The sequence below is a fragment of the Hesperophylax consimilis genome, chromosome 20, assembly GCF_061612785.1.
Source record: "Hesperophylax consimilis isolate HC1 chromosome 20, BYU_Hcon_1.0, whole genome shotgun sequence".
Classification (NCBI taxonomy): Eukaryota; Metazoa; Arthropoda; class Insecta; order Trichoptera; family Limnephilidae; genus Hesperophylax; species Hesperophylax consimilis.
In genome coordinates this window covers 4,068,862-4,081,123 of record NC_142855.1, presented here as the reverse complement: position 1 = coordinate 4,081,123, position 12,262 = coordinate 4,068,862, and the positions used below count along the sequence as shown (strand labels likewise).

At 35.8% G+C, this 12,262-nt stretch overlaps 1 pseudogene; it reads left to right on the top strand.

Moving 5' to 3' along the window:
- Positions 1 to 253: 253 nt before the first annotated feature.
- LOC149413930 (V-type proton ATPase subunit H pseudogene) lies at positions 254 to 3,424 on the top strand (annotated as a pseudogene).
- Positions 3,425 to 12,262: the final 8,838 nt, after the last annotated feature.

Below are 12,262 nucleotides of genomic sequence, written 5' to 3'. Positions count from 1 at the left end.
AAGGTGGCCCCTCTGAAAACAGTGTCGCTCGCTCGATTGGAATTATGCGCTGCGCTTATTTTATCTAGACTCGTTAGATCTATTATAGATACTTATAGAAATCGCGTTTCGATAAACGATATATTTGCTTTTTCAGATTCAAAAATAGCACTTTCTTGGATTCACTCGTCCCCGCACCGGTGGCAAACTTTTGTAGCTAATCGAGTTAGTGAAATTCAGGAAAATTTACCCGCGAAACATTTTTATCACATAGATGGCGTTACCAATCCTAGTGATTGTTTATCACGAGGACTACTGCCTGCACAGCTAGTCGATCATTCTCTTTGGTGGCACGGTCCGCCCTGGGCTGCGAACCCAGTATCCGAGTGGCCTGTCGAAAGATTTTCCCCCTCACGAGAGGAGGAGAATACTTTGGAATTGAAAAAATCGCATACATTTACGATAACGTCAATAAAGGAAAATTCTCCGATATATAATCTCGCTTTAAAAATTTCCTCATGGCCAAAACTGCTGAGAATTGTGGTATATATTTTACGATTTATGCGAAAGTTATCACGCTCAACAGTTATAAATTCCACGGAATTAAACATTGCTGAAATGAATGTATTAAAAGCTTTACAGAATAGGTATTTTAGTGCCGATATACAATTAATAAAGAGGGATAAATTATGCTTACCTTCAATCCGAAAACTAAACCCGTTCTTAGATCATAATGGCTTGTTACGTATAGGTGGTAGATTAACAAACGCGAATATACCTTTTGAAAACAAACATCCAGTACTTTTGCCAAGACAGGATCATATTGTCGATATAATTATAGACTTTCACCATCGTGTGAATTGTCATACTGGTGCACATCTCCTTATGTCAATAATTAGACAGCGTTATTGGATCTTATCGGGGAGAAATCTAATACGCAAAAGAGTACATGCTTGTAATTTCTGTTTTAAAACTGCACCTTCTAATATTATACCGCTAATGGCAGATTTACCTACAGCTAGAGTTCAGGAAGCAAAGGCATTTACACATACGGGTGTAGATTTTGCCGGACCAATAAATATAACCCTTTCTAGGCGTCGTGGGGTAAAAAGTCAAAAGGCATATATATGTCTATTTATTTGTTTAACAACGAAGGCTATACATATGGAAGTGGTATCAGATCTAAGCACGGACAATTTTTTAAACGCATTTAAGCGTTTTCTATCCAGACGCGGACCGGTTTCGTGTATGTACAGTGACAATGCGACAAATTTCATAGGCGCAAAGAATTGTCTGGATGACTTGTATAATTTTTTAGAGGCAAATTCAACTAAAGAAGTTCTTCGCAATGAATTTAACATTCGGAGAATTGAATGGAAGACGATTCCACCCCGCGCTCCTCACTTTGGAGGATTATGGGAGTCAAATATTAAATGCATTAAATCGCATCTGTATAGGGTTGTGGGTACTCAACTTTTATGTTATGAAGAGCTTCTCACAGTTCTGACACAAATAGAGGCTGTACTTAATTCACGGCCATTATGTTTATTAAGCAGTTCTCATTATCCAGAAGCTCTTACTCCGGCTCATTTTCTGATGTCTACCCCGATTCAGCATCTACCTGCTTATGATTTGACTAATGAACGCATTAGTCTACTGAAAAGGAAAGAGCTTTTGGACCACCTCGTTCAATCTTATTGGAAGAAGTGGCATATAGAGTATCTTCACTCTCTGCAGATGAGAAAAAAATGGAATAGTCCCGCGAATAACATTCTAGTAGGTACCATAGTATTGGTGCATCAAGAGGATGCGCCTCCACTTTATTGGCCGGTGGGCGTTGTTGAGGAGGTGTTCCCTGGTAAAGACGGAGTGGTTCGTGTCGCACGCGTAAGGACCCCTTCCGGGAACTTTAAACGACCAGTCGTAAAATTGTGTCCTTTGCCTACACAATAATTATTATTTCTTTATTTCATTATTTTATAAATTTTCGTTTTAACTTTGCAATATTAATAGCGTATTGATAAGAATATTTATATTTCATCTTTCGTTTTACATTTAACTTTTTACTTTATTTGAAAGTACTTAAAATTTCGGAAGGTACTTTCAACGCCGGGAGAATGTTCGCGCAATATATATGGGATTGTTAGGTATGCATCCACAGGCTTAAAGGACAAGTGTAATGTCAATACCAAATCCTGCAAATGTCCTACCTACCCTCTTACCCATCCCAAAATGTCACCATATTAAAAATATTGTTGCAACACATGTAAAATCTGACAAGTGGTGTCAGTTGCTTATCAGAGTTCGGAGTGATAATTAATATCAGACAGGGCGAATATACATATAAATTGTGAAGTGAAATCAACTAATACTCCTGAAGACGTGTGATAGTCATCAACGGAACAATGAGTACATCCAGTCGGTGGCCCGCTGCCTTCAGATGATGTTGCGTATTGATGAGTACCGCTTTGCCTTCTTGTCCGTTGATGGCATTTCTACCATTCTATCCATCCTGTCCTCCAGAGTCAACTTCCAGGTACAATATCAACTGGTGTTCTGCCTGTGGGTGCTGACTTTCCACTCACTCCTGGCTGAGAAGATGAACAAGTTCAACGTGATCCCCATCCTGGCCGACATCCTGAGCGACTCCGTCAAGGAGAAAGTCACCAGGATCGTCCTTGCCGTGTTCCGTAACCTCATCGAGAAGCCTGAAGATAACCAGGTGGCGAAGGAGCATTGCATCGCCATGGTGCAGTGCAAGGTGCTGAAGCAACTGTCCATCCTGGAGCAGAAGAGGTCTGACGATGAGGACATCATGCAGGACGTTGAGTTCCTGAATGAGAGGCTGCAAGCGTCCATCCAGGACTTGAGCTCCTTCGATGAGTATTCGACCGAAATCAAAAGTGGAAGATTGGAATGGTCTCCGGTACACAAGTCGGCCAAGTTCTGGCGCGAGAACGCAGCACGCCTCAACGAGAAGAACTACGAGTTGCTCCGCACGCTGATCCATCACCTGGACACGTCAAAGGATCCCCTGGTTCTGTCCGTCGCCTCCTTCGACATCGGCGAGTACGTCAGGCACTACCCGCGCGGCAAGCACGTCATCGAGCAGCTGGGGGGCAAGCAGCTGGTGATGCAGCTGCTTGGCCACGAAGACCCCAACGTGCGCTATGAAGCCCTCCTCGCCGTGCAGAAGCTGATGGTGCACAACTGGGAGTACCTGGGCAAGCAGCTGGAGAAGGAGCAGACCGGAGGAAACAGCGCCACTGGAAAACTCAGCAGCAGCGGAATCGGAGCAAAGTCTTAATACTCTAATACCCGCAATTCTGTTTTATATTTCCTTGAAATATATCCTACTGTAAAATAGAACCTATCTACTATTTACAGTCCCACTATAATATTATTATTATAATCAAATCGTTGGCTTGTAAAATTTTTACACATGTAAAATCTGACAAGTGGTGTCAGTTGCTTATCAGAGTTCGGAGTGATAATTAATATCAGACAGGGCGAATATACATATAAATTGTGAAGTGAAATCAACTAATACTCCTGAAGACGTGTGATAGTCATCAACGGGTGAGTCCATCTTTCCTGCATTCCAATCTGGGCTTATCTTGTGCTCCAGAAGCCCAGATTTATACCTTTGATTATTGCACTGTCCATCGGGTTTGTCGGATGCATATATCGTCCCATACCTATCATTCGGAGTAGTTTGGGACTGGTCCTTTGGGCGTGTGGCATATCACACCACCTCTAAAATATATAGTGGAGTCGCAGCTTCGCGACACCAGTTTTACTAAGATCCTGCTACCTGCCGAAATTTCAATAGAATAATAACATATTATGCCGAAAATTATAAAAATCTGTAGGCTTGATGTCTATTCCCGAAAGAGTGGAACAAAAAATTAACCTTATTTTTTAATTCCTAGATAAAATGTCTAGTTTCTGAAAATCAATCTAATAATGAATTCCGGAATCATCAAAACGTATTTACATTGCAGAAAAAAACGTGTTGCATGGGTTATATTATAAACGGAAATAATTTTTATAGTAGAGAACATAAGATGATTTATTTGAATTATTAAATGAACGGGGAATTCTAATTCAAAGCTTTTTGCCAGCACAAGCTAAAGGTATTCGTAATTCAACAGTTTAATAGAAATATAACAAAAATAGAATGCAAATGACAAATGGGCGACAAGAGCGGAAGTAGAAAACAAGCAGTTGTCCTGACTGCGTGATCAAATATAATACGTAATGATAATGATAAAATACGTAATGCGACTTACTAGTTGGCTGAACACTCCCAGCATACTGCAAACATTCCTTCTTTACATCCGGAAGGTGGATGTCTATATCCATATACGGCATTTCACCTGCGCCTTCTTCCTGGGATCCTGGTTCCGTCTTGATGGAAATATTCTCTGGGTTGGGAAGGTCCATGGCACTGCTGTGATACAATAAAATATTTAATTAGTATTTTTTTTTTTTTTCTTTATTTAATATTAAATTTACAATTACATATTATTACATTACATTAAGTTTTTTTTTTTTTTATTACAGTACATCGTGATACACCTTTTTTAGAGCAAATGCTCGTGTTAAAAAGGCGGAGAAACGCGTGTAAATAATAATTTAACAAATTTTTTCAGAGAGTGTAAAGATAATGAAAAGTTTTTTTTTATTTTTTAATATAACAAAATAAAAATTTTATATGTTACAAAATTTTATCAAATAGAAAAGAGAAAAGGATGTAAAAGAAGGAAAGAGATAAGAATAAGAAATAAGAAATAAGAGAAAAGGATTTCAATATAGTAATAATTGAGAGATTATATTGTATTTTTAAGTATAAACGATTTTAATATGCTATTGATATAGTGTTTTTATTGAGCTTTTGAATTTTTTATAATTCGTTTCCAATCTTAAGTTAAGAGGTAATTGGTTAAACCATTTGACACCAAAATATTTATAAAATTGTTGGGCTGTGGTGGTGTTACAGCGCGGGATAGTTATAGAGCCAAGAATACTTTGTCTATTGCTGTTCGAAAAAGTTATTAAGTTGTCATTGTTGAAACAATCTTTATGTATTTGAAAAAGAGTATTTTTTTATAAATAATATGAAGTGAAGGGACTTTAAATTCTTGAAATAATCTAATCGTGGGGTAATCATACGGTTTTTTCAAAATTATTTTTACTAATATTCTTTGGATGATTTCTAAAGGTAACAGAGAAGTTTTGAATGCTCCACCCCAACCAACAATTCCATATTGTAATACTGATTGAATTAGTGAAAAATAGATGGTTCTTAATAATTTAAAATTTAGTATGTTTCGTATTCTAAGAAAAATGTACAATAATTATAATTTTTAAATGGATAACTTATAAATGACCTTAAAATACATCACAGATGGCAAAACTACTTTAGCCCTTGGCGTGGAAAGCGCCCACGAGAATGTTTTTTTCACTATACCACCTTTTATTGCTTTTACCAAAGAAACGACAGTAGGTCGACCAATGTGGCCTTTAGAAATAATTACTGTTCAACGGTACACATTCGGTTAAAGTTAAGCCACAATCCAATATGACGTAACAATGAGCGCAGATTTTCAATTTAACGTTGGAGTAGTCTTTTCTGGGTCGACATAGTTAAGAAAAAAACACCAAACAACAACTGCTATTTAATTATTATTACGCGTGAAAACTGTTTGGCAATCGGAAGGCATTATCAGAGTGTGAAGGAAATTTCACATGGTAACATCTATTATTGACATTGAATGTATATACAAGTCAAAAGGTGATGCAATAGTGAGTAAACAGAATCGGGTGACTTCTTTCGCTTCGGGCAAGATTAGATGAACTTAATAATGGCTTGGTTATACGTGTAAACTCGTCTGTCGCTTGTTAATCTGGTAGGTGTTGAGTAGCTCAATAGGTTAAATCGCGAAGGTTTAAAAACTGATCAGTCAAGTGCTAAGCGTCATATGCGTATAACCGATTGCACAGCGCGGGTTTAAGCGGTGCGCCCTAAAGATTAAGTTTAGTTTGTGTAAAAGCACTATGAAACAATAAAAAACAACAAGTTAGTAACATTGTAGATATTTAGTCAATAAAGCAAGAAGCCACATAAGTACAAGGCGAAGTGCGGCTGTCAACTACAAAGTTCGTGTTGAAGAAACGTCAGTTAGAAAGTAGATATTTAGCCAATATAGCAGAAAAACACTTACGTACAAGGCAAAGTGCAGCTGTCAAATACAAAGTTACTGTTGAAGAAACGTCACTAGGAAAGTAGAATTTGATATAACCCGATGGTTATTGAAATTTCAAATCGTATAATGCAGTTGATTCAAAACCATATTTCAAAAGTCTGCCCAACAATCGCTGCACTACAAGGTTAAGAATAGTCAGGAAGCAAAGGAGACGCGAAATCTGTGTTGCCATATTCCAAAAGTCAAAAAACCTGTTTTTGGGGTAAGCCGTAATTTATTTTATTACATCCCTGTTTTGGGGATTATATAAAAAATGTTTTATGTAAACTGTGTAATTTTTTCACACTCCGTTCTTTTAAATTGGTTGGTATTGCTAGTAATTGTTTCGTTTGGTATTTAGAGGATTATTATGAGGAACACTTTTGACTGTTAGAAATGACTTTATTGACAGGGACGATATTCTACTAATTCCTTCAACAGATCACCCGTCATCAAACACTAATAACCTCACAACCCACAGTACTAAATATGTGACATAAATAATATCAATATTGCTTTATTAAAAACGAACATGTTTAGAATGTTTCTTTAACCCTAGATAACTAACTAATCGGTCGTAGAGGCGACGACGCGCTACTCGGCGAAATTTGAAATCACCCACTTTCCCCCGCTCCCCGACCTTGACTCTTTCATTACGTTTCTAATTTGAGTAAACAGAGCAGCACGTGACGCGATTGCGGCCACACTCATATTAGGACGTGCCCTTCGACCATCTCGTCGTCGCTGGAATAATGTTTAGTTATAACAAAAAAAATTATATTTAAGGTCGAACATTCATATATTCTTACATTTATTGTTAATTTTGGTTTGAATCTTCTACAATAGAAGCTCCGGTTCCATCTACGTCAAACGTGCCTAAAATTTGCTACCTGTGTCCATCCAAGGCCCAGAAGATGACCAAACACCGTTGCACCAGATGTAGAAAGGCTATTTGTGGTCCACATAATGTTGACATGTGTGGTCACTGTGTAGACTCATATTTTGATATTAATTTGTACTTATTTTTTTCTTTTTAAACCTTACTTTTGTGCTATGTAACAAGTTCCTATCTCAATGAAATATTTTTGATTTATTTATAGTGTTTTATTGCGTAGTCCACTCGATGAAAGTGTGGTTACAGTGAAACAATTAAAACAGTTTAGTTATCTAGGGTTAAAAGTTAAAAAATAATTTAAACGTACATTTCATAATAATAAAAACAATAACTTTTTTTTTACTTTTCATATGAAAATTCATTACATGAGAGACAAAACGTTCTAACAGCACCCTTGTCATTCAAATATTATTATTTTATTTGAGTATTCTTTTAAATACTGCAGTAGATGGCAAATGTTTTATTTTTAAACTTATTAAAGTTTTCAAACGTTTCCAACATTGGCCTCGGCCTCAGTTTCAAAAGTAATTTTAGGCAAGGAAGCCAAAATAATTCAATGATAATTTTTTTTTTTTTTCATTTCCGATTTTATGTCCGGGTTAAGTCTTTTCCATAGGAAAAACTAAGCCCTTCCACACACTTTTACAAAAAATGATCAACGAGTCATTCAACATTATGCAAGTGCATTGTGCAAAATAAATACAAAACAATACAAGAACAACACGTCAACTCACAAGAGATCAAATTGGGAAAAAAAATCACCGACTCCAGATATTTTCATATCAGAGGGTTCGGAAGTTAGAACTCCTAACAGGGCCTACAAATCCTACTGATCCCTCAACATAAATATTTAAAAAATCTTTCGTTATCCTACATGTATTCAAAATGACCGACTTTTGCATCTTTATATATAAATTTTTTGATAGTTCTAATACGCATAATTTTTTTATGAGAGAGCTAAATATAGGTATAAAAAATATGGCTACATACTTTTATGTTATTTTTATTATGTCATTTGTATAATTGTAATAAAAATAAATAATTCTGGCATGCCTGAATCCTACTGTTTCCAGACATTTTGAAGCAGTTAAGACGGTATATAGTTAAACAAAAATTAACTGACTGGACTGCTTACTTTGTGTGTGTTTCCATATTTATACTTTATCTATGAAAATGTCGCCATAGATAATCGATTTCCGCTCCTTCGAGTGGAACATCTATGGGCTTTGAAGTCACAATTTGTTCAAACCACACAATAATGTCTCAAGTGTTTGATGCTGTATTGACTAAGAGTGAGATCTAAGATTGTTAAATGGTGCTTGTTTATTGTAAGAATATATCGTATAATACTTAATTGATCAGTTTCACAGCATTCACAATGTAATATGCCCAACACCAACCAGGTTAACATGTTGCAGACGAGAGTACATGATTTGTTGACTTACTGCCGCTGTGGCAAACTAAAACCAAGCGACTGGTAAGTTCGTTTAAGCTTACGCCTGTAAGAAAGATTTAACCGGATTGCATTTATCAAAATTATTATTAAAATATCTTTTGACTTATATTTAAACTCATCAAATAATTTTCAACTGGTTTTTGTACCGCTTACAGACTGGCTCTGCTTACAAACTGCTTTGTCAGTTTAGCGGGTTTTTATATTGAAGAATAAACAAATATGTATTTCTGTAAGTGACTACAACTATTTTTGTAATTTTTAAAGTAATTTTAACTTATGTGCCTTTTCCATTAACCTAATTGTTATTTCGACAAATGTTATGTTTGGAAAATCTTTATATGAAAAATATAACAGAATTTTCTAGAATTTTTTTACACCGGATACGTATTTTATTTTATTTTAAAAATTAGTTATTTCAAATGCGTTTAACTCACGAATCTTCTTTTCTTCTTCATTTTGTAAACTAATACCATGTACCGGCTTTTGTGTTGTACCATTTACCTACCATGTATTGCTTTCATTTCATGTTCGTAAATATATGACAACCATAATCTACAATATATTTTCGTGTGTCGTGTTTTGTGCTTATGTATTTTTGTGCAGTGTCTAATTAAATCCTACTACGTTGTCGCGGTAAGCCAAAAATTCTGGGTTCAATTCCAAATTCAGACCAATACCTTTTTGTTTTTGTCTTGTTCTGTTTCATGTTTCGTTTAGATTTATTAGTATTATCTTCTACGTCCATGATAATGAAATAATCAATACATCTATGGCACCAACCCTGTGTTTGTGTTTATATTAATTATATTTTTGAAAATATTTGAACATGTCTTCTTGAGAGAAGATATAATATGTAAAATATTTGAACATGTCTTTCTTGAGAGAGGTGTGAGAACTACATGATGGGGCAAAAGTAATCACCCTATTGTAAAACGCTATAACTTTTGCAAATAACACCAAATGTCAATACGGTTTTGACATTTGTCAAGTAAACAAACGCAGAATACAAATCGACAAGACACGAATCGGTTTACTCCGCAAGAACAGTACCAAAGCAGTACCAAAGTTTATCTTTATAGGATGCGAAGGTAGGCGCTTACCTCGTCGTTTCGCATGCTATAGGGGTGTCGTGTTGATTAAAATAAAGAAGATTGTGTTTGACAAAAACTATTGTTTATTACACTTATTTGCAAAATTACAATCACGACATTAATATCAGAAGAAATGTAGGCGAGCCACGCACGCGAGCCGCTATACCGAACCAGTCCCCAACAGCGAATGAACATGGGCGATTATTGCTCCGCTCAGCAGGTAAGTAGCACGCTGGGGATACCATAAAGAAAAATAATATTACGGCTACTAAATGCGCGCGTAGTGGCTGCCTATATCTTTAAAAAAAATTACAGCAAAAGAACATCGGGTGATTACTTTTACCCCATCCTGTATGTTGGCTGCAATTATTGTCCACTGTCGATTCTCGTCTATCTCTATAATCGCAACATTGATAAAACTGGGACGACTCTGGCGGACTTGAGATGAAAAATCGTAAAATTCTCGTACTCCGCTTCAATTCTTGCGCACAAATTATTGAAATAACTTTATTTTTTTTTCAATGATAAACTAATGTTTATAAGAAAAGGTTTTTTCAACCCGTAAGACCGTTTCATTTTTGGTTAAGTTAAGGACAAACTTTTCTTATACAAAAAGCCCGAAGTTATCGATCTAGTATGTGGTTAGCAGTATCTATGGTGGGTAGTATATCCACTCCTTTGTTTGCTATAACGTGACTAGCAGTAATTATTTTATCCCCGCCTTCCTAAAGTAATATCATGTCACAAACTGCCTAAGATTTGTGTTAAATTTATACTATTTGAGATTATTCCATTTACAATTACAATTTTAAAGCAAAGTTTTTAAAATTCAAGCGCTTCAACTTTTCGAGTTACGTTTCTCACTGACCCCCGCGCTTTGCCTCATAGTTGCTTTTTTTTAAAGCGGAGACGGTTTACACGTAGTTCCCGTGAGCACTTAGGCCATTGGCCCATTGTGCTATCTCCCATTTTACCTCAATCCTTTAACAACAACCCGGTCCCTTATAAAAATAAAGTCCACCAGGGTTGTCATTGGGTATGTGGCTATGTCTTCTGGTTCTACTGTATGTCTCCCCAGGTATCTGAGCCTAGTTCCCACCAGGACAGTACATTGGCACCATAGGTGAATTGGAGTATATTCATCCTCTTCACATTTTCTGCGTCTATTGGTGTTTTCCACTCCCAATATCTGCATGTGTCCCGTTAGTAGTCCTACCAGTTCCCTCAGCGAGTTTCTGTCCATATCGAGTAGTTTTTTTGGTTCGTCTAGGGTCTGGTCCTTTTATGAGTACTTTGGATTGTTTCATTCCAGGTGCTCTCTCCCATTCATTGCGCTGCTGGGATTTGACCCACCTATCAATATGTAATGAAATATCAACAAAAATATCTAGATTAACCAATAATGATAAATACAAAACAGCTTTTTATAATGTAAACTCTCTAGGTAGAATTTTAATTAACAACAAAGATAAAAGAGATAAACTCGAGAACTCAGGCGTTTACCAAGTGAACTGCGCCAACTGCCCAGCATATTACGTTGGTCAAACAGGGAGATCTTTCAAAACCCGTATTAAAGAACATTTTACAAATTGGGTAAATAATAAAGGCGAATTGTCAAATGTAGCATCACATTTATTAAAAAACAAACACTCGTTTGATAAAGACAGAGATGTTAAAGTCCTCCATACTTGCAATAAAGGCCACAAGCTTGATAGATTAGAATCTTTAGAAATTACTCGCTTAATTAATAAAATAGACCCTAACTTTGTAATGAATAAACAATTAGAATCATTTGCCAAGTCTCCGCTCTTGTATCCATTGTAATTTTCTTAATAATTTCGACATTAAAATATGTAGTTAGGTTAGACCATCCCTACTTCAATGTAAACATGTACCCCTTCAATAAGTAACTTTGTAATTAATAAGCTATTAGTATCAGTTGCTAAGTCCCTACTTTCTTAATTCCTATAATAATTTCTCAAATGTAAACATGTATCTTTTCAAAAAGCAAATATAATACCATCATAAATAATGATTTAACAATAAAATTAGGTCATTAATAATGCATATTACCTGTGAGGTTTTTTCCCTAATAAATATTGAAATGAGCTACAAACCCAAGGTAATTAGCTTACTGGAATTACCAAATATTTAGAAATTCCACAATCTTAAACGACTTAGTAACAAATAAAATTGATTAAAACCCTATAAACTACCCCTCTCCCCCCTCCACCATATGTTGTGTATATAAACCGTAGACTAAGAATTTTGTGTACCAGTCTGAAGATGGCTTTGACGAGCTGAAACCGGTTACGGTCAAAATAAAATTAAGTGGAATAAAGTTTTTTATTTGTTTTATTATAATATATTATCAATATGTAATTTCGTAGTTGCTTAGTATATTGACTGAGTAACATCCTAAGCTTCTTAATTGGTACTGTTTTATCGTTAATATCTAACGCTTAACTTATTTATATGTGATCATCAGTTTTATAGCGTTCGCGATATAACATGTTGATTTACCCAGCTTCAACTAACATATCCATTATCAATAGTTACGTCAGGGTACGCTATTAATGCGATTACAATATTA